This window comes from Rutidosis leptorrhynchoides, chromosome 11, assembly GCF_046630445.1.
Source record: "Rutidosis leptorrhynchoides isolate AG116_Rl617_1_P2 chromosome 11, CSIRO_AGI_Rlap_v1, whole genome shotgun sequence".
NCBI lineage: Eukaryota > Viridiplantae > Streptophyta > Magnoliopsida > Asterales > Asteraceae > Rutidosis > Rutidosis leptorrhynchoides.
Window position 1 is genome coordinate 403,037,523 of NC_092343.1, and position 20,464 is coordinate 403,057,986.

The following is a 20,464-nucleotide window of genomic DNA, read 5'->3' on the forward strand; positions in this document are numbered from 1 at the left end:
CATCTAATTGATCTCTCTCAAGTTCTATCTTCAAGTTCTAAGTGTTCTTCATAAATTCTACAAGTTCTAGTTTCATAAAATCAAGAATACTTCCAAGTTTACTATCTCACTTCCAATCTTGTAAAGTGATCATCCAACCTCAAGAAATCCTTGTTGTTTACAGTAAGATATCATTCTAAATCAAGGTAATACTCATATACAAACTTTGATTCAATTCCTATAACTATAACTATCTTAATTCGAGTGATAATCTTACTTAAACTTGTTTTCGTGTCATGATTCTACTTCAAGAACTTTCAAGCCATCCAAGATCCTTTGAAGCTAGATCATTTCTTGTCACTTCCAGTAGGTTTACCTACTAAACTTGAGGTAGTAATGATGTTCATAACATCATTCGATTCATACATATAAAACTATCTTATTCGAAGATTTGAACATGTGATTAATCACTAGAACATAGTTTAGTTAATTCTAAACTTGTTCGCAAACAAAAGTTAATCCTTCTAACTTGACTTTTAAAATCAACTAAACACATGTTCTATATCTATATGATATGCTAAATTAATGATTTAAAACCGGAAAACACGAAAAACACCGTAAAACCGGATATACGCCGTCGTAGTAACACCGCGGGCTGTTTTGGGTTAGTTAATTAAAAACTATGATAAACTTTGATTTAAAAGTTGTTCTTCTGGGAAAATTATTTTTCTTATGAACATGAAACTATATCCAAAAATCATGGTTAAACTCAAAGTGGAAGTATGTTTTCCAAAATGGTCATCTAGGCGTCATTTTTTCGACTGAAATAACTACCTTTACAAAAATGACTTGTAACTTATATTTATGACTATAAACCTATACTTTTTCTGTTTATATTCACAAAATAGAGTTCAATATGAAACCATAGCAATTTGATTCACTCAAAACGGATTTAAAACGAAGAAGTTATGGGTAAAACAAGATTGGATATTTTTTTTTTATTGTTGTAGCTACGGGAAATATTGTAACAATTCTATACAAATCATATCCTAGCTAAGTTATATTGAATTATACATGTATTCTAATATATTATGTAATCTTGGAATACCATAGACACGTATGCAAATGTTTTGACATATCATATACTCTATATGCAGTAATGTTGGAGTTAGCTATACAAGGTTGAGGATGATTCCAAAAATATATATACTTTGAGTTGTGATCTAGCCTGAGACGTGTATACACTGGGTCATGGATTGATTCAAGATAATATATATCGATTTATTTCTGTACATCTAACTGTGGACAACTAGTTGTAGGTTACTAACGAGGACAGCTGACTTAATAAACTTAAAACAGTAAAACGTATTAAAAATGTTGTAAATATATTTTGAACATACTTTGATATATATATATGTACATATTTGTTATAGGTTCGTGAATCGACCAGTGGCCAAGTCTTACTTCCCGGCGAAGTAAAAATATGTGAAAGTGAGTTATAGTCCCACTTTTAAAATCTAATATTTTGGGATGAGAATACATGCAGTTTTATAAATGTTTTACGAAATAGACACAAGTAATTGAAACTACATTATATGGGTGAATGATCGAAGCTGAATATGCCCCTTTTGCTTGGTAACCTAAGAATTAGTAAACCGATCTACTAATTGACGCGAATCCTAAAGATAGATCTATTGGGCCTAACGAACCCCATCCAAAGTACCGGATGCTTTAGTACTTTGAATTCGTTTATATCATGTCCGAAGGATTTCCCGGAATGATAGGAGATATTCTTATATGCATCTTGTTAATGTCGGTTACCAGGTGTTCACCATATGAATGAATTTTATCTCTATGTATGGGGTGTATATTGAAATATGAAATTTTGTGGTCTATTATTATGATTTGATAATATATAGGTTAAACCTATAACTCACCAACATTTTTGTTGACGTTTTAAGCATGTTTATTCTCAGGTGATTATTAAAAGCTTCCGCTGTTGCATACTAAAATAAGGACAAGATTTGGAGTCCATGCTTGTATGGTATTATGTAAAAACTGCATTCAAGAAACTTATTTTTGATGTAATATATTCTTATTGTAAACCATTATGTAATGGTCGGGTGTAAACGGTATATTTTAGATTATCATTATTTGATAATCTACGTAATGCTTTTTAAACCTTTATCGATAAAATAAAGGTTATGGTTGTTTTAAAAATGAATGCAGTCTTTGAAAAACGTCTCATATAGAGGTCAAAACCTCGCGACGAAATCAATTAATATGGAACGTTTATAATCAATATGAATGGGACATTTCAGTTTGTTTCTCCAAGATTCGTGCCTAAACTAAATAAGCCGTTAGCTAAGTTGAGTCATCCGGTAGAAGTTGAAATAGCGGATGGTAAGACGGTGCTAGGGGTTAATGTGTGTAATGATTGTGATATTGTGTTTGGTTCCGAAATGTTTAAAATTGATCTTATCCCGATGACCTTGGGTGAATTTGATATTGTCGTTGGTATGGATTGGCTCGATCGTTATAGGGTCGATATTGCATACAATGAAAAATCTATTCGTGTGAAGACCCCAAGTGGGGGAGAGTTAATTATTCATGGCGAGAGACAGAGAAGACTTGTGCCACTATGCACTTATGCACGGGCACGTCGTTTTCTTGTTAGTGGTGGCATGACTTTTCTTGCCCATGTAGTTGATACTCGTGAAGAGCCACCATCCATTCGTGAAATTCCGGTGGTTAGTGAATTCGAAGACGTTTTTCCGGATGAATTACCGGGTGTTCTGGCAGAAAGACAGGTTGAATTTCGCATTGAGTTGGTTCCGGGGCTACTCCCATTGCTAAAACTCCTTATCGTTTAGCACCAACGGAGATGCAAGAGTTGTTAAATCAAACCCAAGAGTTACTTGAAAAGGATTTTATTCGACCGAGTGCTTCACCATGGGGCGCTCCGGTTTTATTCGTGAAGAAGAAGGATGGTAGTATGCGGATGTGCATCGATTATCGGGAGTTGAATAAAGTGACGATAAAGAATCGTTATCCATTGCCTCGGATTGACGATTTGTTTGACCAACTCCAAGGTGCGACGTATTTCTTTAAAATTGACTTACGGTCCGGCTATCACCAAATGCGGGTCCGCGAGGAAGATATTGAGAAAATGGATTTTCGAACGCGTTATAGGCATTTTGAGTTTGTAGTTATGCCTTTTGGTCTTACGAATGCACCTACGGCATTCATGGATCTTATGAACCGAGTGTGCCAACCTATGTTGGACAATTCAGTGATTGTGTTCATTGACGACATACTTGTCTATTCGAAGAGTATGAAGGAACATGAACATCATTTGCGTGGTGTGTTGAAGACGTTGCGGAAGGAGAAGATATATGCAAAATTCTCCAAATGTGAATTTTGGCTAAGGGAAGTTCAATTCCTTGGCCATATTGTGAACAAGGATGGTATTCAAGTAGATCCGGGGAAGATTGAGACGGTAAAAAGTTGGGGACGACCGACTACGCCTACGGAAATCCGAAGTTTTCTCGGATTGGCCGGTTATTATCGTTGGTTTATCCAAGACTTTTCTAAGATCGCTTCTCCATTAACGAAATTGACGAGAAAGAACGCGAGATATAATTGGGAGAATGAGCAAGAAATTGCTTTTCAAATGTTAAAAGAGAAGTTATGTCAAGCTCCGGTGTTAGTATTGCCGGAAGGTGTAGAAGACATGACGGTTTATTGTGATGCATCTTTAAATGGGCTCGGGTGTGTTCTAATGCAAAGAGGTAAAGTCATCGCTTTTGCCTCTCTACAATTAAAGGAACACGAGACGAGATATCTGACTCATGATCTTGAGTTGGCGGCGGTTGTTCATGCATTGAAAATTTGGCGCCATTACTTGTATGGTGTCAAATGTACGATATATTCGGATCACAAGAGATTAAAACATCTTTTTGATCAACGAGATTTGAATTATCGTCAACGTAGATGGATGGATGTGGTAAAAGATTACGATTATGAAATACTTTATCATCTGGGTAAGGCGAATGTGGTCGCGGATGCATTGAGTCGGAAGAGTCAACATCCGGCGATACGAGTAGGATCGTTACGCATGATTATTATTAACGATTTTCTTGTAAAGCTCGGTGAGATTCAAATTGAAGCTTTTGTTAACAATAAGCATGAGGAACGAATCGTGGGACAAACGGAGTCTATTACTTTAGGTCCGCATGGTTTGTTATCCTTTCAAAGACGAGTGTGGGTGCCTAGAATGGGAGATTTCCGACGAGTGCTACTTGATGAAGCACATAAGTCAAAGTATTCCATTCATCCGGGCACGACGAAAATGTATCTTGATTTGAAGAAAGAGTATTGGTGGCCGGGCATGAAACGTGATGTCGTAAAGTATGTTGAACAATGTGTCACGTGTTTGCAAGTTAAGGCCGAGCACCAAAAGCCGTATGGTAAGTTACAATTGTTGGAATTCCCGAAATGGAAATGGGAGCACATTACCATGGACTTCGTTACAAAGTTACCAAAGACGGCGAGAACCCAATTTGATTCAATTTGGGTGATAGTTGACCGATTGACGAAAAGTGCTTTGTTTCTTCCTATTCGGGAAACGATATCGTCGGAGACTTTGGCTAAAATATTTACCAAGGAGGTGATATCGAGACATGGAGTTCCTATATCTATTATTTCGAAACGAGATACCCGTTTCACATCTCGGTTTTGGGAAAAGTTTCATGAAGATATGGGTACACAATTGAAATTGAGTACGGTGTACCATCCTCAAACGGACGGTCAAATCGAACGTACGAATCAAACATTGGAGGATATATTACGGGCGTGTGTTATTGATTTCGGAGGTAGTTGGGATGAACACTTACCATTGGTGGAGTTCTCGTACAATAATAGTTACCATACTAGTATCGGAATGCCACCTTATGAGATGCTCTATGGGTGGAGGAGTCGAACTCCGATTTGTTGGGGTGAAGTGGGTCAAAGAGAAATCGGGAGTACCGATTTGGTTTTAGAGACGAATAGCAAGATTGATATGATTCGGACTCCTTTGAAAAAGGCCCAAGATAGACAAAAATCTTATGCCGATAAGCGTAGACGACAAATTGAGTTTCAAGAAGGTGACATGGTGATGCTTAAAGTTTCACCATGGAAAGGTGTTATTCGGTTTCGAAAACGAGGAAAGTTAGCTCCTCGGTTTAGTGGACCATTCAAGATTTTAACTCGCGTTGGTGAAGTTGCGTATCGTTTGGAATTACCCGAAGAGCTTGCGGGGATCCATAATACATTTCATGTTTTCCATCTCCGTAAGTGTCTTGCGGATGATTCTTCATGGATGCCATTAGACGAAATTGAACTAAACAACAAGTTAGAGTATGTTGAGGAGCCGGTTGCTATACTCGATGAAAAAGTGAAACGTTGAGAAATAAAGAGGTGGGAACTTTTAAGGTTCAATGGCGTCGAAGTATAGGTTCCGAGTTTACGTGGGAATCCGAAGAGTTTGTGTTGGTGTATCTTCCTGCTTGTCATGTGTAACATCCCGCATTTTTCCGTTAATTCATTTTAACGCCCGCCTTTTTTTTTTAAATAATCTTTCGTCATCTATATTCGTATCCCCCGTTAATAAGTGTTTCCAATATTTTCGTTATTTAATTATAACATCTCTCTTTTACTTTAGCATTTTTTTTAAAATAATTCGTTTGGTTAATTCACGCACTCGCTTTAAACTCGAGGGACCAAAGTTGTCTAGTGGGCAAACTAGTTGACTAAGTCAACTAGTCAACCCACCATCTCCACCATTCATTATCCACCTCTTTCTTTTTCTTTTTTCTTAATACTTCTACCATTTCTCTCAAACTCTTCATACAAAGAATCATCATCTAAATAATTTCAAGGAAGCAAACATCAAAACAAATCGTACTTTTGGAATCCTCTCTTCATCCTCTACAACTTGATACTAATTTCATCTCATTTGGGTAACTTTATAAAAACTCTAGATTTTATGTTCTTAGTGTTTTTGACTTGAAATGGTGTTAATTAGTGTCTATGGCTCATTGTGAGGTCGTGTATGTGATTTGTATGCTCGATCTTGTTATTTGGTGTAACTAGCATGAACACTTGAAATGATTTAGTTTAATCTTTGATTTTGATTGATTTAATGTTGTTAGATATTAAACCTATTGTGTTAAATGTGTTACTAGCATCATTAGCTTCAATTTGATATGTTGATTGGCTTTGTAAGACCTCATTAACATGATTATTGATTTCATGATTCTTGGTTAGGGTTTGATAGATTTTAAAATGAACTCTTGATGCACCAAATGTTTTTCAATGTTGTTAGTAAGTGTTTAGTTGCATTGTATGCGTAATTTCCTTCGAAACGGCATATCGTATGTGTAAATTGGATTCCCGAATCATCTTATGCGTTTTACGAACTTAAAACTTTGATTATGAACTTTTAACGATCATTCGACAAGGTTTTTGTTGTTGTAAATGATTAACTTGATTGTTGATATGTGTTTAGTTGTATTCCTTGTCAAAATACCTTTCCAACGATATAAGATACGTGTCTTAAGTGCTTTCGGTTCATAAATTGCGTTTGATTGAAGTTTGGCTCGACACTTAGGAAATTCTCAGCATTCAGCAACCCAGGTGTTTTGGACGCCATCCCATCCCTTGGACGCCGTCCTACCCTTCGCTTCTAGATGTCTTCCCGCCATTCCGGACGCCGTCCAGATGATCTATCAGGGGCTATCTAAAATTTTCATTTTTCGTTTAATTCTAACTATGCTACGTACCTCCGATTAACATGAAACTTGGCCAGCATGCTCACATATGATTATATAACTTAGAAAAATTGTCGGACACCCGACCCGACCCCATTGACTTTGACTTTGACCAAGTTTGACTTTTAGTCAAACTTAACCAAAAACTTATGCAATCGTTCTAATCCTCTTTTATACTTGATTCTTGCATGAAACTTGACAACTTGATTCACATGCTATATAATCGAGTCGTAACGAGCCATAGGACTAATTGAACACATTTCGCCCGACCTTGTGTCGTAACCGGTAATTGATACGACTTATTTGTTTAGGTCAAGGCTAAGCAACTTTCATTTGCACAACGTTTAATTACAAGTACTTTGGCATGCAACTATGATGAGATCATAGTCCCACCTTTTCAACAACTTTTACTCTTTAAACATGGGATAAGAAACATATACGTATCATAATTTTATGCTTTGAACACAAGTATGAAAACAAACATTCCACAGCGAGTTAGAACAAAAAGTCTCAATTCAATTATCATTAGTTACACTTGCAGGGTGTAAACGTGAACTTATGTTATGTGATCACATGGGCTTGACGAGCCCTCATTCGGACGGTTCACTACCGTTAGCGGATGAAATATATTTTCGAGTATAGTGTATGTTCTAACACTACGTAACAGGGTACAAAACAGTTAAGTTTAATAATTGGGTGCTCGCGAACATACTTTTGGAATGCAAACGATTCAGATAATCAACGTTATGGAAATACAAAATCTTGTGGTTCAAAACAAAGTTTACAAATACACCTATGATTTCACCAACGTTTTTCGTTGACAGTTTTCTATATGTTTCTCAGGTTCATACTTGGCTACTTGATACATGCTTCCGCACACTTTGATTATTTGCTTGGGGTTAAGCATACATGCATACGCTAGTGATAGCACCTTTGGATTCAACTTAAAGCATACATACTTACGCTATTTATAGCAACCGTGATTTTCAACTAATTCGCAAGTTATTTCATTTATACTTTATAACTTTTGTAAACTTAAACTCTTTTGTCGAACCATTTGGTAACTAAACTTTGTAAGTCTTACACGTTTCAAATGAATGCGACATAATTTTGGTCAAACGCGTCTCATTTAGGGACTATGACCACGCAACGAGACCTAAGTTAACGGCGCCATCAATGATGATTTTGTCGGGTCGTTACAGATGGTATCAGAGCGTTGGTTGTAGGGAACTAGGATATGAATTAGTGTGTCTGACAGAGTCGTTAGGACGCATTAGTAAATCTAGACTACAATCGGATAGTTAATCATTGCATTCTAACTTGCATTTGCTATAGATAGTACTTACTTGACTACTTGTGCATTTATACTTGAATCATTCTTAGGCGAACTTCTTAATGGTACCAAGTTTTTCATCATACAAACTCGTACTCTGCCACTTTCTGATAACACATGTAAATTCAAGATTTATACGCGTAAGGATGACGACGACTTCATTTGTTACACTAGTTCGGGAACTTTGTCTCCCAGGTTGTTATTCACCACCGTTCCAGCTTACTATCCACAAGTGCTGTAACGTTTCCACCACTATGACAATAATTAACCACTACCGATGTTACACCGGTGTTCTTCACTACCTACCACTTCTTGTTACTACCGCCACTACTCTAGGTGGGTATCGTCATCACTACTCATCACTACGGTTGCGTACTACTTGTTATCATAATTCGTTACTCTTTTTGTGCCTAAAGACATTATTGTTAGACTTGAACCACATTGACGTGAACAATCATCTATACACTTCCCTCGGGAAACGCTTCTTCAGAGTTGCACAAATTCTTACGATTCGATACGAGTCACGTTAGAGATGCCGTTACCTTTATTCATTTTAAATCTTCACGATTACATGAACTTGATTCTATGGAGTGATGTGGGAATGGAGGTATGAGTTAACATAATATAACGACACTCGATCAACGTAGTTATATTATGGTAAGTCATACCAAAGTTCTAATGACTCGTGATGGTGATTGGACTCGATCAACCTAATCACCATCATGTGCCATGTACATGACTTTATTTTTCCTTGTTGCCATCCAAAAACTTTGAGAATATTGTTAACAACCATACGAGGGACACATCTTTGATTATTGCCAAAACATATTTACACTTCCGAATGAATGACGAATTCTTTCAACTTCAAAACATATGTTACACGTGTATACTATCTCGTCTTCGCACACTTTTATCGACGAACTACGAAACGCTTGATATGCTCACATCGAGGCAGAAACTTCCCTCGCATTACACTCGTACTTTCGTGTAAGGAAAACCTTTATCTAAATTCTCAATGGAGAGAGAGACTCTTCACGTTACACTAGTATTCGCCACGAGGGTGAATAGTCCTAACAAACATTTTTCGGAAACTAATAAGAAACTTATTCTAACAAACGTCTTTCAGAAACCAACAAGATGGGAAAGACTTGTACAACTATACATTTTAGGAATTCTATCTCGACAAGGTGTGCCATTGTCATTTATTTCGGATTGAGATACTCGTTTCACTTCTAAATTTCGAAGTGCCTTACAAGAAGCTTTGGGAACACGTTTAAACATGAGTACCGCGTATCATCCATAAATCAACGGACCAAGCAAACATACGATTCAAACCTTAGAAAACATATCACGAACTTGTAATGTTGCCTTTAATTTATTCCTCTTACAACGATAGCTATCATTCGAGTCTTAATGCCACGCCTTTCAAAACTTTATATGGCCTCAATGTCGTTCTCTTTTTCGTTGAACCAAAGTAGGTGACAAGTAAACCACCAGACCTGAACTCATTCATGAAATAACCGTTAAGATCGTTCAAATCCATGAAAGACCAAGACGGCCCGAAATCGCCGCTATGCCGATGTTAGACGTAAGCCTCTCGAATTCCTAGTGGGTGACCGCGTAATATTAAAAATCGTACCTCAGAAAGGTGTAATCTGGTTCGAAAAACATAGAAAGCGAAATCCGCGATATTTTGATCCTTTTGAAATCTTGGAGCGTATTGAACCCGTTGTTTACCGTTTCGATCTCTCGACTCAATCGAATTACATTCATCCTACATTCCATGTATAAAACTTAAAGAGACGTCTTGCCGAACAAGCACTTGTTATTCTTTTCGTTGAGCTTAAAATCGATGACAAACTCCATCTCCTAGGAGAACCGGTTGAAATTATGAATCGTGAAACAAAACTCTAAAACAACGTAAAACCTCGATTTTCGAAGTTCGTTGAAATACCCAAGGAAGTACCTTTACTCATTCGTAGAATTGGCAACGCAAGATTTCGAGGAAGAAACAACGACTACTACATCCAACTAAATTTCGTGACGAACTTTCTTTTAAGGTGTAGGTAATGTAACATCCCGCATTTTTTCGTTAATTCATTTTAACGCCCGTCTTTTTTTTTAAATAATCTTTCGTCATCTATATTCGTATCCCCCGTTAATAAGTGTTTCCAATATTTTCGTTATTTAATTATAACATCTCTCGTTTACTCTAGCGTTTTTTTTAAATAATTCGTTTGGTTAATTCACGCACCCGCTTTAAACTTGAGGGACCAAAGTTGTCTAGTGGGCAAACTAGTTGACTAGGTCAACTAGTCAACCCACCATCTCTACCATTCATTATCCACCTCCTTCTTTTCTTTTTTCTTAATACTTCCACCATTTCTCTCAAACTCATCATACAAAGAATCATCATCTAAATCATTTCAAGGAAGAAAACATCAAAACAAATCGTACTTTTGGAATCCTCTCTTGTGATGACCCGAAAAATTTCGACTTATTTAAACCAATTCTCTATACGATTTATTATTTTGACACGTTAAACAAAGTCTGTTAGATTGAGTCTCAAAATTTTAGAACTGTTTTATATATTCAATTACCTTTGACTGCTCTCTACGATTCACAAACAATTATGTGTATATATATATATATATATATATATATATATATATATATATATATATATATATATATATATATATATATATATATATATATATATATATATATATATATATATATAAGATGTACAAGTAAAAACGACTTTGCTGCAGTAAAACACTATTTGCTACAGTGAAAACGACTTGCTACAGTAAAACACTATTTGCTACAGTGAAACCGACTTTGCTACAGTGAAACACTATTTGCTACAGTTAAAACGACTTTGCTACAGTAAACACTATTGCTACAGTGACACTATTGCTATAGTACACACTATTTGCTACAGTGAACACTATTTGCTACAGTATTTTATGCCGAAGAACTAGCAAACAAAAGCGGATCAGGCGGCCATGCGATCGCATGGCAAAAGCACTGAAAACCCATGCGATCGCATGGGGACCAAATTCAGGAAATATGCCTATAAAAGGCAGTTTGCTCGACGAAGTTATACACACAATATTTCTTTTCTTTTTTTTCTGTGTTTATATTTATAATTATAATTATAATTTTAATTTAAGTTTAATAATAATAAAGTATATACGAGGGTATTTTAATTCGGGTTTCAAACCGTTTTAAGCTAAGGAAATATTGGGTATTGTTCGGGGTATTGTTCTTGATTCCAAGGCCAACTATACAGTCGTCTACCATCATTACATCTACGCAATTTGTCTACAATATTAAATCTAAATAATGAACCGTGAGTTTATAGTCTCCCTTTTTAAATACTTTAAATATTTTTGGGCTGAGAATACATGCAATTTATTTTAAACGCAATAAGACACAAGTACATACTAAATTCTACACTGAGTTAAACTGAAAATCCCTTAGCCTTGGTAACTAGTAGCTGCCAGTACATAGGATATGGACTGGTGGGCACGAATAATTGTATATGGATCCATAGGGCTTGACATCCCCGTCCGAGCTAGAGCGCTAGCCTTTTAACGGACGTATGTTATTTGAGTTTATGACACGTTGGTTTGTATGTATTAAAACGAATAGGGTAATTATCATTATAGTGTTAAGTTTAGTTACCAGGGTGCTCTGTTACGTAGAATCTATTGATACACTTTTGATAAAATCTCGTGGTCTATCTTTATATATATTTATGACTCGAGCAATTAAACCTATAACTCACCAACATTCGTGTTGACTTTTTAGCATGTTTTATTCTCAGGTCCTTAGACTGCTTCCGCTGTGATGTGCTTGTTGCCTGCATGGAGTCTCTTATGCTATGTATAAAGTTTATTGCATTCGAAATAAAACTGCGTTGTGTAATAAATAATTGGACTGTGATGTCAACCTGTATGATAAAAACTTATGTATTTTGGGGATTTGCTTATACCTAAGCACTCGCCCACATCCTTATAACTTTCTATGTTTAGAAAGTCACTTATTTTAATGAGTGCAATATTTTATCAAAACGTATCATATAGAGGTCAAAACCTCACTGTGGAATCAATGATTAACGTGCCGCGTCAATAGCGATTTTGACGGGTCGTTACTGTTGGTATCCGAGCTTGAGGTTATAGGGAACCATAATTTGCATTAATGTGTTTAACTGGTAATTGTTAGGATACATTAGTGAGTCTGGACTATGACCATATCTGTTTTTACCGATTTTTGCTTATCATCTTGTCAAAAACATTATATGTGATATATTTATATACTAACGTAATTGTTGTTTCAATTATGTGATAGATGACTTCTTCTAATCCTATCATTTTATACGACTCGGAATCAGACACTGAATCTATTCTATCCACAACTGAAAAGGGCATTCCAATACCTATTAAAGAAGAAATTGTGTTAGCTGGGGAATCTCAACTTCAGGTTAACCCAGAGGAGGTCCCAGCTCCACCCAGCTCTAGTTTTCTAGAGCCACAGTATCGTTGGAATGGACCCATGATCCCTGGAATAAACGAGGATCGTCCATTTCTAAACGAACATGGACATTGAGCCAGATACAACGCCGACGGGCGGGTTGTGCCTATTACGCCTGGTAGATATCGGTTCATGACCACCAGTACATATTCTCCTACACATGACTCAGACAGTTCATTAGGTGAGATCAGTGAGGAGGAGGAGGATGAAGTAAAGGATATTACTGAAAAAGAATTTAACAAAGGAAAGGAATTCAAACTTGCTATAAAGAACCACAAAAATAAAAAGTCCTTAATTATTAAAAAGGAACAGGACCATTCAATCCGTAACCACCCTTATTGTATTAAACCCACTGAGGCAACGGGTACCTCAAAACCCCGACTAAAAATTAAGTACACTGCTAGAATGTCTGTCGGACCATGCACACACAAACAATTGGCATAGAGAACCAAATGGGAAGAAGTTTCTGATAGTTCTGAATAAACGACCTCGCAACCATAAATCTTCCATGCGCTATTCTATTGCTTATGTGTGCTACTCTATCTTGTTATGTAGAATAAGCATATGTAAAATATCGGTATTGTATGGTATTGTATTATTTTGGTTTATTAATAATAAATGCATGAAATGATTATTTGTATTATTACATAATAACGTAGTAACTCGCTATAATTTTTCATAGTGGAATATTATTAGGATTTTTAGTAGTTAATTCCTTGTACTAGCTATTATGTATGAACTTAACGGGTAGGTACTACCCGAGTTATAATTATAAAGTGCTAATAAAGAAGAAACAGCTTTTATAATAATGGGTTCATATTATTAATATGCCATGATGTACCATTAATTACTTGCTACATTTATAATATTCTACGTGATTAAAATATCTTATATGTTTATTGAAGAAACATGTCTCAAATGTCGGATGCTGAGTTCGAGGAACTAGTCGAGAAACGTGTGAATGAAAGAATTTCTGCAGCCGAGGCAGCAAAAGCAGCAACTGAAGCAGCAGCCAAAGCAGCAACCATGAACACAAACTCACGAAACGGATGCTCATACAAAACTTTTAAAGAATGCAAACCACAGACGTTTAGTGGGACCGAGGGACCAGTCGGTCTAACCCGATGGTTTGAAAAGATGGAGTCCGTTTTCAAAATCAGTAATTGTGCGGACGGAGACAAGTCAAAGTATGCTTCGTGCACGTTGCAAGACGGTGCACTTACTTGGTGGAACAATTATGCTAAAGCAGAAGGAGTAGATATGGCATATGATATCTCTTGGGAAGAAGTGAAAAAGATGCTAATCGAGGAGTACTGTCCTCGAAACGAGATCAGAAAAATGGAATCTGAGTTACGTAATCTGAAGGTTTTTCAGCGCGAATCTCAATAACTATGAAAAGCGTTTCATGGAACTAGCCTTGTTGTGTCCCGAATTGGTGCCAAACGAGAAACGAAAGATAGAAATGTATATTGACGGTTTATCGATCAATATCAAAGGAAATGTTACATCGTCTAAACCTAATACGATGCAGGAAGCCATGACAATGGCACACCAACTCATGGACTAGATCACAGAGAGTTCGATTAAGGCACCAATTACCGAAGTCAAGACAACTGAAGGAAAGAGGAAATGGGAAGACTATAAGGGCAAAAGTATTCACCTGAAGAAGCAAGAAACTCTTAAAGGTAAACAAGATGGGGCAACTGCTAGTCCAAACTATAAGGGACCCCATCCGTTCTGCAAAAGATGTTACACACATCATGCAGGTTATTGCCAAGTGGTCTGTGATAAGTGCAACAAGAAAGGACATGTGGCGAAAGATTGTTATGCCACCGTTTCTGAAGTAATGACAAAACTGACCGATGTCAAGAAATTTTTTCGATACGGGAAGCCTGGCCACTTTATAAATCAATGCCCTGATAAGGAGAAGAACAAAGAACCCGCACGTGGGAGGGCATTTAATGTTAGTGCCAGTGAAGCACGTGAGGATCCTAATCTTGTCACGGGTATGTTTACCGTTAATAATCAACTAGCTTCTATTATATTTGATACGGGTGTTGATAGAAGTTATATGTGTAAAGACTTTAGTTCTAAACTAAAATGTGCATCATTGCCTCTTGACGATAAATATACTATTGAATTAGCTAATGGTAAACTGATAAAAGCCGATAAAATTTGCCATGGTTGCGAAATAAATCTCGCTGGTAAAACCTTCAAAATCGATTTGATACCCGTAGAATTAGGAAGTTTTGACGTAATCGTTGGCATGGACTGGATGTCCAAAACAAGAGCGGAAGTTGTTTGCGCTGAGAAAGCAATCTGTATCCCTCGTAAGGATGAAACGTCATTAATGATTTATGGGGAGAAGAGCAACTCGAAGCTGAACCTTATCAGCTGTATGAAGGCCTAGAAACTTATAAGAAAAGGTTGTTATGCTATTCTCGCACACGTAAAGAAAATCGATACTAAAGAAAGAAGCATTGATGACATGTCGGTTGTAAGAGAATATCCCGGAGTATTTTCAAAAGAATTACCGGGGCTACCTCCACACAGATGTGTAGAATTCCACATTGATCTCGTACCAGGAGCTGCACCTGTAGCCCGATCCCCATATAGACTTGCACCTTCAGAAATGCAAGAATTACAAGACCAGTTGCAAGAATTATCGGACCGTGGATTTATTCGTCCCAGTTTTTCACCTTGGGGTGCTCCTATTCTGTTCGTCAAGAAGAACGATGGATCTATGAGAATGTGCATAGATTACCGAGAATTAAACAAATTAACGATCAAGAATCGGTACCCATTACTGAGGATTGATGATTTGTTTAATCAATTGCAAGGATCAAGTGTTTATTCTAAGATTGATCTACGCTCCGGATATCATCAGCTGAGAGTTAAGGAAGAAGATGTTCCTAAAACCGCGTTACAAAACCCGTTACGGTCACTATGAGTTTCTAGTCATGCCTTTTGGATTGACTAATGCTCCAGCAGTATTCATGGATCTAATGAATCGCATCTGTAGACCGTATTTAGACAAATTTGTCATTGTTTTTATCGACGACATATTGATTTACTCGAAGAACAAGGAAGAACATGAGCAACACTTAAGACTGGTACTATAGATACTCAAGAAAGAAGAATTGTACGCAAAATTTTCAAAATGTGATTTCTGGTTACAAGAAGTACAGTTTTTGGCCCATGTTGTCAGTAAACATGGAATTAAAGTTGACCATGCCAAGATTGAAGCCATTAGTAAATGGAAAACACCGAAGACTCCAACACAAATCCGCCAATTCTTAGGTCTTGCTGGTTACTACTGAAGATTCATTCAAGATTTTTATAAAATCGCCAAACCCTTAACTACATTAACTCAAAAGGGAAAGAAGTATGATTGGTCCACGGAACAGGAATCCTCATTCCAGTTATTAAAGAAGAAGTTAACTTCTGCACCCATTTTGTCATTACCAGAAGGAAATGATGATTTCGTGATCTATTGTGACGCTTCGCACCAAGGTGTAGGATGTGTATTAATTCAACGCACAAAATTTATCGCATATGCCTCACGACAACTAAAAATTCATGAGAAGAACTATACGACGCACGATTTAGAACTTGGAGCAGTAGTTTTTGCACTCAAAATATGGAGACACTATCTATATGGAACCAAGTGTACAGTGTACACCGACCATAAGAGTTTTCAACATATTTTTGATTAAAAACAACTCAATATGAGACAACGTCGCTGAGTAGAGTTGTTAAACGATTACGATTGTGAAATCCGTTACCACCCCGGAAAGGCTAATGTTGTAGCTGATGCCCTAAGTCGGAAAGAAAGAGTAAAACCTCTTAGGGTCTGAGCTTTGAGCATTACAATTCGTACTGATCTCATAAATCAAATTCAAGCAGCACAGTTAGAAGCTTCAAAAGAAGAAAACGAAAAAGGAAAAATGAGCAAAGGGTTAGAAAAACAACTTGAACTAAAAGCCGATGGAACCCTTTATTTTGCTGGTAGGATATGGGTACCAAGACATGGTAACCTAAGGCACCTAGTACTAGATGAAGCACACAAAACGAGGTACTCAATTCATCCAGGAAACGAAAAAATGTACCACGATCTCAAAAATTTCTATTGGTGGCCTAATATGAAGACAGAAATTGCTACTTATGTAAGCAAATGTTTGACATGTGCGAAGGTCAAAGCTGAGCACCAAAAGCCGTCAGGATTACTGCAACAACCAGAAATTCTGCAGTGGAAATGGGAAAGAATAACCATGGATTTCATTACAAAATTGCCAAGGACTGCAAGTAGTCATGATACTATTTGGGTGATAGTTGATCGTCTAACTAAATCAGCTCACTTTCTACCAATAAAGGAGACATACAGTATGGAGAAATTAGCACGCCTATATTTGAAGGAAGTAGTTTCCAGGCATGGTGTACCTATCTCCATCATATCTGATCGCGACAACCAATTCACATCACATTTTTGGCAGTCATTACAAAAAGCATTGGGAACTCGATTAGATATGAGCACCGCTTATCACCCACAGACAGATGGTCAAAGTGAAAGAACTATACAAACATTAGAAGACATGTTACGGGCATGTTTGATTGACTTTGGAACTGGTTGGGATCGACACTTACCGTTGGCAGAATTTTCATACAATAACAACTATCATACGAGCATCAACGCAGCGCCATTTGAAGCACTTTACAGTAGAAAGTGCAGATCTCCTATCAGTTGGAGTGAAGTAGGAGAAAGACAACTTACTGGACCAGAAATTATTCATGAAACCACCGAAAAGATCATTCAAATACAACAGCGATTGAAAACGGCCATGAGTCGCCAAAAGAGTTATGCTGATGTAAGAAGAAAACCGCTAGAATTTCAAGTGGGCGACAAAGTCATGTTGAAAGTGTCACCCTGGAAAGGCGTTGTACGATTCGGTAAACGAGAAAAGCTAAGTCCTAGGTACGTTGGACCCTTTGAAATCACCGAAAGAATTGGAAAAGTTGCTTATCGATTAAAGCTACCGCAAGAACTTAGTAGTGTTCATGACACATTTCACGTGTCAAATTTGAAGAAATGTTTAGCTGAAAAGGATGTCGTAATTCCTCTTGACGAAATACGAATCAATGATAAACTCCATTTTATCGAAGAACCTGTTGAAATCATGGACCGTGAGGTCAAACAATTAAAACAAAGCAAAATACCGATAGTTAGAGTTCGTTGGAACGCAAGACGAGGACCCGAGTTTACTTGGGAACGTGAAGATCAAATGAAGCAAAAGTATCCACATTTGTTCACTGATATCGCTCATAAAACAGGTACTACTCAAAATTTCGGGACGAAATTTTCTTTAACGGGGAGGTACTGTAATGACCCGAAAAATTTCGACTTATTTAAACCAATTCTCTATACTATTTATTATTTTGACACGTTAAACAAAGTCTGTTAGATTGAGTCTCAAAATTTTAGAACTGTTTCATATATCCAATTACCTTTGACTGCTCTCGACGATTCACGAACAATTATATGTATATATATATATATATATATATATATATATATATATATATATATATATATATATATATATATATATATATATATATATATATATATATATTATAAGATGTACAAGTAAAAACGACTTTGCTACAGTAAAACACTATTTGCTACAGTGAAAACGACTTTGCTACAGTAAACCACTATTTGCTACAGTGAAAATGACTTTGCTACAGTAAACACACTATTTGCTACATTAAACGCACTATTTGCTACAGTAACACTATTTGATACAGTAACATTATTTGCTACAGTACACACTATTTGCTACAGTAAACACTATTTACTACAGTATTTTTATGTCGATCAGGAGGCCATGCGATCGCATGGCAAAAGCATTGAAAACCCATGCGATCACATGGGGACCAAATTCAGGAAATATGCCTATAAAATGCAGTTTACTCGACGAAGTTATACACACAATATTTCTTTTCTTTTCTTTTTCTGTGTTTATATTTATAATTAAAATTCTAATTTTAATTTAATTTTAATAATAATAAAGTATATACGAGGGTGTTTTAATTCTGGTTTCAAACCGTTTTAAGCTAAGGAAATATTGGGTATTGTTCGGGGTATTGTTCTTGAATCCAAGGCCAACCATACAGTCTTCTACCATCATTATGTCTACGCAATTTGCCTACAATATTGAATCTCAATATTGAACCGTGAGTTTATAGTCTCCCTTTTTAAATACTTTAAATATTTTTGGGCTGAGAATACATGCAATTTATTTAAACGCAATAAGACACAAGTACATACTAAATTCTACACTGAGTTAAACCAAAAATCCCTTATCTTTGGTAACTAGTAGCTGCCAGTACATAGGATATGGACTGGTGGGCGCGAATAATTGTATATGGATCCATAGGGCTTAACATCCCCGTCCGAGCTAGAGCGCTAGCCTTTTAACGGACGTATGTTATTTGAGTTTATGACACGTTGGTTTCTGTGTGTTAAAACGAATAGGGTAATTATCATTATAGCGTTAAGTTTAGTTACCAGGGTGCTCTGTTACGTAGAATCTATTGATAAACTTTTGATAAAATATTGTGGTCTGTCTTTATATATATTTATGACTCGAGCAATTAAACCTATAACTCACCAACATTCGTGTTGACTTTTTAGCATGTTTTATTCTCAGGTCCTTAGACTGCTTCCGCTGTGATGTGCTTGTTGCCTGCATGGAGTCTCTCATGCTATGTATAAAGTTTATTGCATTCGAAATAAAACTGCGTTGTGTAATAAATAATTGGACTGTGATGTCAACCTGTATGATAAAAACTTATGTATTTTGGGGATTTGCTTATACCTAAGCACTCGCCCACATCCTTATAACTTTCTATGTTTAGAAAGTCACTTATTTTAATGAGTGCAATATTTTATCAAAACGTATCATATAGAGGTCAAAACCTCACTGTGGAATCAATGATTAACGTGCCGCGTCAATAGCGATTTTGACGGGTCGTTACATCTCTTCATCCTCTACAACTTGATACTAATTTCATCTCATTTGGGTAACTTTCTAAAAACTCTAGATTTCATATTCTTAGTGTTTTTTACTTGAAATGGTGTTAATTAGTGTCTATGGCTCATTGTGAGGTCGTGTATGTAATTTGTATGCTCGATCTTGTTATTTGGTGTAACTAGCATGAACACTTAAAATGGGTTAGTTTAATCTTTGATTTTGATTGATTTAATGTTGTTAGATGTTAAACCTATTATGTTAAATGTGTTACTAGCATCATTAGCTTCAATTTGATATGTTGGTTGGCTTTGTAAGACCTCATTAACATGATTATTCATTTCATGATTCTTGGTTAGGGTTTGATAGATTTTAAAACGAACTCTTGATGCACCAAATGCTTTGAAATGTTGTTGGTAAGTGTTTAGTTGCATTGTATGCGTAATTTCCTTCGAAACGGCATATCGTATGTGTAAATTGGATTCCACAATCATCTTATGTGTTTTACGAACTTGAAACTTTGATTATGAACTTTTAACGATCATTCGATGAGGTTTTTGTTGTTGTAAATGATTAACTTGATTGATGATATGTGTTTAGTTGTATTCCTTGTCAAAATACCTTTCCAACGATATAAGATACGGGTCTTAAGTGCTTTCGGTTCATAAATTGCGTTTGATTGAAGTTTGGCTCGACACTTAGGAAATTCTCAGCATTCAGCAACCCAGGTGTTTTGGACGCCGTCCCATCCCTTGGACGCCGTCCTA